The sequence below is a fragment of the Strix uralensis genome, chromosome 6 (assembly GCF_047716275.1).
Source record: "Strix uralensis isolate ZFMK-TIS-50842 chromosome 6, bStrUra1, whole genome shotgun sequence".
Lineage (NCBI taxonomy): Eukaryota > Metazoa > Chordata > Aves > Strigiformes > Strigidae > Strix > Strix uralensis.
The window spans coordinates 43,110,906-43,121,580 of NC_133977.1; positions in this window are offsets into that span (position 1 = coordinate 43,110,906).

Sequence of the window (10,675 nt, forward strand, 5' to 3'; positions counted from 1 at the left end):
ACAGGCGGCTTCAGGAGCTGCCGAGTGTCAGGTCTGTTCCTCGGGATAACGCTGGCAGATGCCCTTCTCCTGCAGGCCCTGGCATCGTCAAGGCTTCCTTCCCCTTCGCTTGAAAACGGTGCTTCCTCAGAGTCTCTTCGGTGCAGGTGCCCGACGCTTTGAGCGCCGTGAAGCTCCACACCGAGTTGGAAAACTCCTACCTGTAGTAACACCAATTTCACTCCCCGCTTCGGCGCAAAGGCCGAGGGGTGCCCCCAGCCGGGGCTCCTGCGGCAGGCGGGACGCCGCCCTCCCCTCAGGGGCTCCGGGCGGGCCGCCCCGGCCCCGCCACCCGCGGGGGGAAGCGCGCTCGCCTGGCCGAGGCTCCGCGGCACCGCCCGGGGGGCGGGCACGGGGAGCTGGCGGAGGGGAAGGGGGGGGTGTCCGAGCCGCCGGGCTCCCCGCCCCGGCCCCACCTCCGCCGGGCAGCCGGCACCGCCCGCCTCCCGCCGAGCCGGGGGAGCTGCTACCGGTGTCCCGGGACCGACCGCCGCCTCACGCCAAGCCCGCACCGCGCCTGCGGACCGCCGGCGCGGAGGGTGAGTCCCCCCCCCGAGCCGCGGGAGCCCCTGAGGGGCGAGGAGGGGCCCGCGGAGCGCGGGCTGCCGGGCGCGGCGCCGCCATCGCCTCCCCTCAGGGCGTCGAGCGGGGTGAGAGGCGGGAAGGGCCGAGGGCGGGCGCGCGGGCGATGGCCGCGGCAGGGCCGACTCCTCGCCGAGGGTTCCTCAGGTGAGAGCCGAGCCCGGCGCCCCCGAGCCATGCCGTTAGTCGGGAGCCCGAGATTAAAGGCCGGTCGCCTGGTTTAGGGAGGCTGAGGCGGTGGCGTTTGCGGGAGGCGGCGAGGCTGTGGGAAGCGCTGGGTGTTCAGCGTCAAGTGCTTCAGATCCGAGACACAGAGCGTGTTTTATAGGTATGTTGTAAAATTGCAGTTATTACAACATTGCTCTTGATGATTATATAGCTATAAAAAAAAAAAAATCACTCTTCATTTCTCACAGGTATGTCAGCAATTTTTCCCTCTTTTTAAAAGTAAGCGCATTAGGCTTCACCACAGAAAATAACAAAACATTACAATATGTACATAATGAAGCAAATATAGGTAAGCAAATAACACAAATAAGTAAAAAATGCCAGCCACCCACCATGGAAGCCCAAGGTGCTGGGCTCACGCTGTAGAAGTGCTGCCCTTCGCATGGCGTTTCTCCCGAGAGCGGTCACAGGCTTCTTGTACATACTTCCTATACACAAATGCATATTTTTGTGTTGGATTAGGCTGTAAAGTCCGTGGAACAATAACTGGAGGTGTTTGTGTGGTACCGAGGGTGCCGAGGGCTTGGTTCTGTGCAAGGCCTGTGGGTGCTCTGGTAATATGGTTAATAAAAACAGACCCAGGGTTGATGAGCGTACGCGGTTCGCGCAGATAGAACTGGTTTGCAAGACTCAGCTGGTTGATTCCTAAGGGCAATCTCAGGAAAATAGGTTCATATGATTTCCCGTCTGTCAGAGGGTAATGCGGGTAGAGCCTGGAACCGCAGATGCAGAGATCAGAGCAATTGCAGAGAGCTGTGTACTGCAACCTCCTTCATAAATACAGTACTGGCAATCCCAGATGCTCAGATAATGAGTCAAGCTTCCCTCCCTCAATAAACATGTTTTTGTTTAAAATAATAAAATATTAAATGCTGAGATCGCCGTTTCTCAGGTTGGTCTTGAACCTCTAGGTTTAAAGGTTCCAAGCTTCCTCCGTAACTATGAACCTCCTGATTGAGGCACCCCATTCTGCCTCTCCTCAGCTGAGTTTTTAAGGAAAGGACAAAAAAATTAAAGGTGTATGATGATATAGAATAAAGTCCTCCCTTGCGTTGGAGAACACGTACACCAACTTGGAGAAAGGGAATTCAAAGCTGGAAGAGTACGCCCTCGTTTTGGTGCATCTGCCTCACATCGGCAGTGCCCGTCGGTGCCCTGGCTGAGCGTGGCCAGGCCAGGTACCAGCAGTGCAGTCCTGCAGGTGAATTCCAGAGGTAATTGTAGATGGGTGTTTTATAGCATGGGTGCAGGGAGTTGTCCTGTTTGCTACAGCAGGCACGGCTTGGTGATTCACCAATCTGTGCACAGTAATACTTTTTCTCTTCTGGTCAACGCACAATTAACTTAGCTACCGATGTTGCTGCTGAGAGTCAGTCCCCCTTCTTGTGATGTGTTGCTTGCTTGAAGTCAATTAGCCTTTCCCAGTGTGATAATTGCAGCACTCTGTTCACAGCCAGTCGCATCCTCTCAGTGACATCCCTCCCAGAGCGGATAATCTTAGGGCCTTTTGCCTTAGTTTTCTCAGAGCCCCTATCTCCAACGCTTGACATCTGGCATTCTGGCTGTGTGATGGGAACTGCCAGGAGTCTGGTAAATCCTGTAATTGGCTTATACAGGATGGATCCCGTGTGTTGATCCTCACGGAATCACAGAATCATTGAGGTTGGAAAAGCCCCTGAAGATCCTCCAGTCCAACCATGAACCTCACACTGACCGTTCCCAACTCCACCAGATCCCTCAGCGCTGGGTCAACCCGACTCTTCAACCCCTCCAGGGATGGGGACTCCCCCCTGCCCTGGGCAGCCCATTCCAACGCCCAACAACCCCTTCTGCAAAGAAATACTTCCTAAGAGCCAGTCTGACCCTGCCCTGGTGCAGCTTGAGGCCATTCCCTCTTGTCCTGGCGCTTGTTCCTTGGCTCAAGAGACTCATCCCCCCTCTCTGCACCCTCCTGTCAGGGAGTTGTAGAGGGCGATGAGGTCTCCCCTCAGCCTCCTCTTCTCCAGACTAAACCCCCCCAGTTCCCTCAGCCGCTCCCCATCACACCTGTGCTCCAGACCCTGCACCAGCTCCGTTGCCCTTCTCTGGACACGCTCCTGATGAATTCCATCCTCTGGCTGGCAGCAGGTGCTGGAAGCTTGATCTGGCAGGAAGAAAAGAGCGAGAGCGTAGTCAAGGTGAGGGTGGATGTGGTCTCTTTGTGGGGCAGGCGTGCAGTCGGCGAGCGCAGGGTCCTGCTGGGGAGAGGGTCTGTGTTGCAAGAATGGGCCCCTCTTCCTGTGCCCTTGGCTCTCTACTAAGAGACACCTGCACCTTCTTAACTCACAGGTAGATTCATGCCAAGCAGTCAATTTATCACTCTCTTTCCGCCTTCTTTTCCATTCCACCAAGCTTCAGTTGTGGGAGAAGAGATAGGGAATAGTTCCTTTTACACTGTTTGTACAAGTTGTGTCAGTTATGTAGGAGAGCCCTGTCTGAAAGCAGGAGTTGCAAACTTAGGTCGCAAAACAGAAATCACCAAGAGTGTTGGGCATGTTGTAGTACAATACATCTTACCCACCCCTGCCAGACCCTTCCAGCGCAGGCAGCAGGGAAGGAACTCCACAGCAGAGGTGAGGGAAAGGGAATTACAACACCTTACATATTAAGGGTGCTTAACATCTCTCAAGGAGAGCAAGGTAGTTGAAGGGTGAAGAGTTTTTCAGGGCTGTCTGTCATTTCTCAGTCCAAATGAGCCCTAAGCTACACCAAAAAAACACTCCACCTCCCTTCTACCTTCCTGGTTTGAGGGGTTCTTTAGAACAGAAGTCCTCCATCTTAAAATAAATTTTGCTGCGTGAATTCTGATACTTTAGAAAACTCTCCTTTTTTTTTTTTTTTTTTTAAAGTCTAAATTCTTCAAGATTTTCTTTCCTTTCTTCATATCCAGTAGCTGGATTTTGTAGATTGAAAGGAAGGGAATGCTTTGGTTATTCATGTGCGTGACTCAAAGGACGTCAGGATGGGGTGCATGTCTAACAGTTCAGAAGGGGTGAAAAGGTACGTACGGTAGCGCCACGCCAATAAACTTCAGAAGGAATTCCAGCTTACAGCTTTCCTTCACGATTGAGTTGTACTGTATGATGCATGTGCTGTTGGCAGTTATTTTTCCATTTATTGCTGGGAGAATCTTTTAGTCTAAATAAGAGGCTTCATCTTCAAGACTTTGCATGTGCTCTCAGCAGACATCTGATTACCGGGCGGGTTGTTCTGAGTGCCAGATGCTGAAATGAAGGCTCAGAATAACTTTGCATTTATTTTTTTTCTCGCTCAGAACCTAGTGCCCGTGTGAAGCCAGAACACAAGGCACGAGCCACGATCCGTTTTCACATTGAAAGGCCAACAAAACTAGATTGGGATTTCTTGCCTGAAGCTTGGGGCTTTTTGATGTGCCTGGTTTGAGCTACAGGCTTTGGCGAGGAACCAAGTGAGGGTAAAATGGCGTCCATTTGGTGGTTTATGTCTAGGTTTTGCTTTGATATTTAAACAAATCTAAACTGTTGTGTGAAACCTGCTTGAAATAAACTTGCAAAACCCATTGTTAGTACCACTTGACAGATCTGGAGATGGGGCAGTAAAGGATTAGAACTTTTTTTAGTCTTTTTTTTTAAAAATCTAACCTTTAGCTATATTCTGACTTGCTGAATGGTTCCAGACAAGTCATTTATCTTCTTTCTTGTCTCATTAGTAGGACTAATGATGACTTTTATTTCCATGAATTGCTGTGAAAATTGATCTGTTCATAAAGAATTCTCAGTGCAAACAGCACTGCAGTGTTAGCATTGTTAAGGGTGCCAGTTTCACCCCAAGAAACTGAAGCACATTGAGCGTCCCCATCTTTCAGTCTAACCATGTACTGCAGCACCTATGGAAGGTGGAATTCTCTCCTATTAAAGATGGCGATAGGTCAAGCAGGGGTGGTGGGAAAGTGTGGGATGAAGGTTTCTGCTTGAAAGTTTCTGTAAACCCTATAGTATGTTTCGAAAAAGTTATTTTCAGTGTCCAGTTTTAAGCTAAATTATCAGAGCATGTAAAAAATTTTCTGAACTCTGTTTCCTTTTCTGTTTTTTTTTTTCTCACAGTCCATAAAATGGTTCAATAACAAATCCCATCTCTCAAAAGTGTGGTGAGAAAAAATTGTCTGCGTATTTGAAATGCTGTGATAAAAAACCCAAATCATTTTGCTGTAGCAGTGCTGTTTATTAATCAGGGGATTATGTAAAGTCACTCTGCTGTGGACTGGGACCTCACTAGCAGTCACAAAAGTTATTTTGAAGTTTATCCATGTGACACATTCACTGCTTGTTGAACCCCATCCTGCCCTCAGTGCTCTGGCTGGAGAATTGTGGACCCTTAGGTCTAATGGCAGGGCTGCGTTTTGTAAATGTTCCCTACGCCCTTGCAATCTGAATGTGCTGGACTGGCCAAGACCTCTTATTTTTATAATATATTTGGGTTATATTTTAAGCTAACCCAACTTGTTTGAACCAAAATGACTTACAGATCAATCAGGTCATCAGCTCTGAGGTGACCATCTGAGTTGGGGAAGGGAGGCGATTGCTGCTCCTGCCAGGACGGCTGGCCGGGGCCGGGGGGTTTCTGCCGGCGGCTCTCAAGCCAGAGGAAGGTCCACTCCATCCTGCAGAATGCCAGCTTCGTGGAAACTAGTCTTTATCCTTCATTTTGAAATATAGGAGTACATGCTGATAAGCAAAACGGGAGGAGAAGCTTGCAGTAAGTAGGTGAAAAATCACATGTATAAATAGATTGAACTTACTTCTTATTCAAAATTTTGCAGTACAGTTGTTCTCATGCTCTTAATTTGGTTTGCTTATAAATTAGTGTGTCTGTGAGAACTGTTTTCTTTCCTATGTCAGTCAAAGTGGCCTTGTTGTGTCTCTGTAAAGAAATTTGTCTACCCTCCCTGGAGCCTAAGAAGATTGCACTGGCATTTCCTAATGATAGAGGAGCTAAGACTGAAATCTTTAGGCCTCTCTTGGGTTATATAGATTGAAAACTAACACCAGTTGTAGGAATGATACTTGATTTGTATCTTGTGTATTTTCCCTAGGTTTAAGTGCAGCATATTGTAATTCTGTCTGTTGTTTAAATGGAAATTTAACAAACAAAAAAAACCTCCATAAAATACTCACTATCTTTACTGGTCTGTAAGCCCTTGGTATAATAATTAATCCCTTCCAAAACCGTTCCATGAAATCTTGTGGCGTACTCGTAGATTATCTCTTATTTGTATCTGAAATACAGTGCAGTGTTCAAGCTGGAGTGCGAAGTGTGTTTCAGAGTTAGAAAGAACAGGTTGCCATACTAGACTGGCTCATAATCTCAGATCTGTAAAGCTGCCTCTGGCAGTGATGAATAACTAATGCTCCAGGGTAGACTAATATCCTCTATTATGCACCTACCCAATTGGGCAATGTCAAAAACAGAAAGATGGGTGTAAGATTATCTTTCTGACCCCTGCAGATCATGCCCTGAAGTGTGGTGATTACCCTTCTCAGAGTCTAAACATGCATAAGTGCAGATGGTAGTAGTTACAGTCATCTAATCCTTTTTTTGAAAAATGCTGCCCCAGCTTTCTCTTGATGTGAATAAACCTGTTGTGGCAAATTGCGCTAATTCAGAGCTCAACTTAATACGCAGAAATGGAGCTAAAAGCTTATGAAATACAGAGAAATACAGTCATACCTACCTTGAATGGCTAACGTGGCAGGCATCACGTCTATCCTCTCCGTGCTTAAAACCTTGTTTTCAGGTACAGTTTTTACGTTAGACTTAAACTTCATTTAAGGCCAGATATGAAGAGTTTTGGTGCCTACGTAAGGAGTACTTGTAAGATGTGAGTTTAAAGCATTGATGTTCCTTCTTTCAGCTGGTGACTAAGAAAATCCATTTTGGCTGTAATTTCTTAGCACCATGTTTTTCTTAGCTCAGAGCTTCGTGGCTGCAGAGCATCAGGGGGGTGTTCAGGTCCCGGCACTGTTTTCTGGCTGGGTTCATCATTTTTCCTTGAAGTCCACTGTCTCCATCTGTTGTGCCTGGCTCAAGCAATATAACATCTGCCTTAGACTCATCATTACAGTTGTTTCTGTAGTTTCCAGCATTTTGTGGTTGCAGGACTGTGTAGGATAATCCTCTAATTGGTGTTTCATCCAAGAGTGGCAGGACAGAGCGTTATCAGATGCTCGATCTCAGCTATCCAGGGTAACGTGGCTGCTCCAAAATTTGAGTCTGCTCAAAGGGCAGGTCCTGTATCCATCCTTTAAAATTAAGCCTACAAGTCAAACATTTTTTTAAGAAATAAGATTACAGTGGTTCTTCCCTCTTTGGGACTGTCAGAGAACAGACTGGTTGGTTTCCATACACGAGCACACTGGGATTATAGAGTAAATAGTGAATTTTGTTATGCCTGAAGACATGACCCTTTCTTAGTCTCTCTTTGGTACCTGTCAGTTTAACGTTCCACTTGTGGGGTGCAAGTTCAAGGTAATGGTATCTCATATGCCTCACATGGTTTGTAGAATTAAATTAGAGGATGTTTATATAAACATATACAAATTATTTTCAAGTATATGAAGAAAAGAAACAGCACATATTGTACAGAAGTGAAGAAAGCAGTTTGTCCAAACAAGCTAGAGGGGAGAGATACTGGCACAGCAGCTGTTCCTCTGGGATATCAGTTATTAAAACACCATGTGGCTGTAAAGGCTGGGGAATCTCCCTGTGCAAAGCTAATTCTGGATGCTAATTTCGACCTTGGGCTGCATTCTGTTCCTCTTAATTATTTTATTTTTTTAAGATTATTACAACACTGCCCGATATCAATCTAGTCTGATAAAATCCAAAATTCACAGCACAGATTATTGCACTTTCGGGAAAGAGCCTTCCTGTGTTTGTTGGTGGTGGTGGTTTGGTTTTTTGGACAGTCCTTCCTCACTTGGAAACTTCTCTCCTGCTTCATACCACCATCTCCCATGTCAGCCTGTCATCTTATTGAAAACTTGTTTCTGTTGCATTTTCTGACATGCAATAAGTCATATTTATGCCAGTATTTGCTAACAGCTGTTTGAAGACTGATCTTCTAATAGCACCTCACTGAAGCTATGTCACTGACTTGTCACTGGGCAGCTACATTCTGAAAATATCATTTGTTTAATGAATGACTGTTGGATTTAATCTAGTCTGCGTTTTTAATTTTTTTTTTCGCTTTTTAATAAGGAAGTTTCTCTGATCACATGCCATGAAATTGATATTCTGTGCCTTGATAATTACATTTCAGATCAAGTTATTTTGGTTTAACAAAATAAATCCAAGGGATTTATTGCTTTAATATATGTGTATTATTACGAACACACAAATCAAACTAAGCATAATGTTATTCACTGAGGTATGTACTGTAGTTTTACAGGAGTTATTGCTAAGTAGTAAAAAAGGGTTTGAAAATTCTCACTCATTCATTAGATCAAAACCGAAAAGGATAATAAAGTGTTGGGCTTTAGAAGAGTATCAGTTAGGTTCAGGAGGAGTTGCTTACTTCTTTCTTTATAACATTTTGGAATTGACTATTTGGCTTCATTCGTGTTAGAGGAAAAAAGGTAGAAATACAGCACTGGCTGCTGTCCTTGGAGGACAGCTGACCAAGGGGGATGAGGAGCAGTAAATTGTGTCAGTATATAAAAAAAAAAAAAGCAGTCCTGTTTAGAGGAAATGCAGATTACATTGTTTCACTACTTCTTCCCTTCCAGCCTACCCACATCCCCTAATGGTATGATTTCTGTACTTTCTTGGTATTAAACCTTTTGGTAGTCTGAGTAGTCTGACCAGCATCTGCTACCAACACCCCTGTGCCCGTGAGATTTGTGGGAGAGAGGGGGTGTGTGCACACCTCAAGCTGTTCTGTGGTTCCCACCTGCCTCTGCTCTGTTGATTCAGTGCAGTTCTTTTGCAAGCTGGTTTGTTGAAATGATCCGAGTTCAAAATCATCCTCAGAAACAAAATTCCTGTCTTTCCTTTCCCTCCCTGTAATGAATCTTACATTTGGAGAGACTACCAGATTTATGAGACTGTGGCTAAAAAGAATTTGCACTGACACAAATTGTCTAGTGTGGAAAAATGTAAAATAGGTGTTTAAAATATTAATGAGGTACAGAAGAGCTGCAGATTTACAGCTAATGTGCACAGACTTGAAAATATCTCTTCTGCTGTGAAGCAACAAAAAGAAGTTAATAATTACAGTATAATTAGAGAAGAAGAAAAATGTATCAAGTGAGGTAGGATTTCTACTTCACTAGTTACAGGAAATGAGAGATTCGGTGTGCAGAACAGATTCATACCTTTTCTGACAGAATTGTGTGTAGGGCTGAGAGTGTCATTTAACCATACACTGTAATACAGGTACTATAGGATAATTAGACCAATAAGTTTTTGTTTAAACCAGCCTGCTAATTTAACTAAGGTCTGCTTGGCTTTTTTTTTTTTTTTTTTTCTTTTAGAGGCAGAGATTAAGGGCTATCACAGCCTACCTTGAGTGCCTTCAGGCACCATGAATTCTGTGCTAAATCAAATCGGAATTCAGGGCATCTGGTGTTCAGGCTCACAATAGTTCTCTATTTTTCCTCCCAGCTTTTTGAAAGTATTGGGTATTAGAACTTTTAGCTAATAACACTTTCTGAGACTACTATACTGTCTTAATCTCTGGATATGCAGTGCATGTACTCAGTACTGCATCATGGTGCTGGTCTCTTCTCACAGGTGATGAGTAACAGAACAAGAGGGAATGGCTTTTAACTGCAACAGGGGAGGTTTAGACTGGACATTAGGAAAAAATTTTTCACAGAAAGAGTGGTCAGACAGTGGAATAGGCTGCCCAGGGAGGGGGTGGAGTCACCAGCCCTGGATGTGTTTAAGGGTCATTTGGATGAGATGTTGGGGGGTGTGGTGTAGGGGAGAACTTGTAGAGTAGGTGATGGTTGGACTCGATGATCCCAAGGGTCTTTTCCAACCTGAATGATTCTGTGATTCTATGATCTTGATAAGGACTTGTTGTTGTAGGGTATCTAACATGAAACATGATGGAGTGGGATACTTTTCATAAGCAGAGTATCTGTTTATAAATAGATATTTCATTCATGTTATCCCAGCTATCTTCCTCACATCCAAGTTAATGAGTAATGCTCATGTTATATGGTCCTTCTTGTTTTGTCATGGTTTGGGCAACAGCTTATTTAGTTATAAGGAAGTACAAGTACTTCCTGGGTTCTGAGGAACTAAGCAGATTATATTTTCAAAGTAATGAAGATATCAGATTATATTTATGGATTTGTCTTGCAGATAATCAAAATACAACCAGTTTGTGTTAATGTAGCAGCTGCCATCTTGAATGGTGCCACTAGACTTGAACTGGAAACTTCTGGAGCTAAAAATACGAGCTCAGGTAAGAGATACCTGCTCAGAGTCACCAGTGAATTCACTGTATGTGACTTGCACGCTCATCACTCATGGGTGTCAACAGGGCAGTAGTGTCAGTGATCGTGGTGCTTGGTAGGCTGTGGTGGGCAAGGGGTCTATATCTGGGTGTCTAGCGAGAAGAAAAAAACTGCATGTTGGTCCATATTCTAGGCTAACGTGGTGTGGATTTATTATTATATTAGCTTGTGAGATTTTGTGCTTCTTCAAGTAATAGTTTTGATTAGACTTGCACATCTTGGCTAGGGTGTGGAGCAGTGTGAATACTGAAGGCAGATGAACATTGTTGTGTTTGTTGTTCATT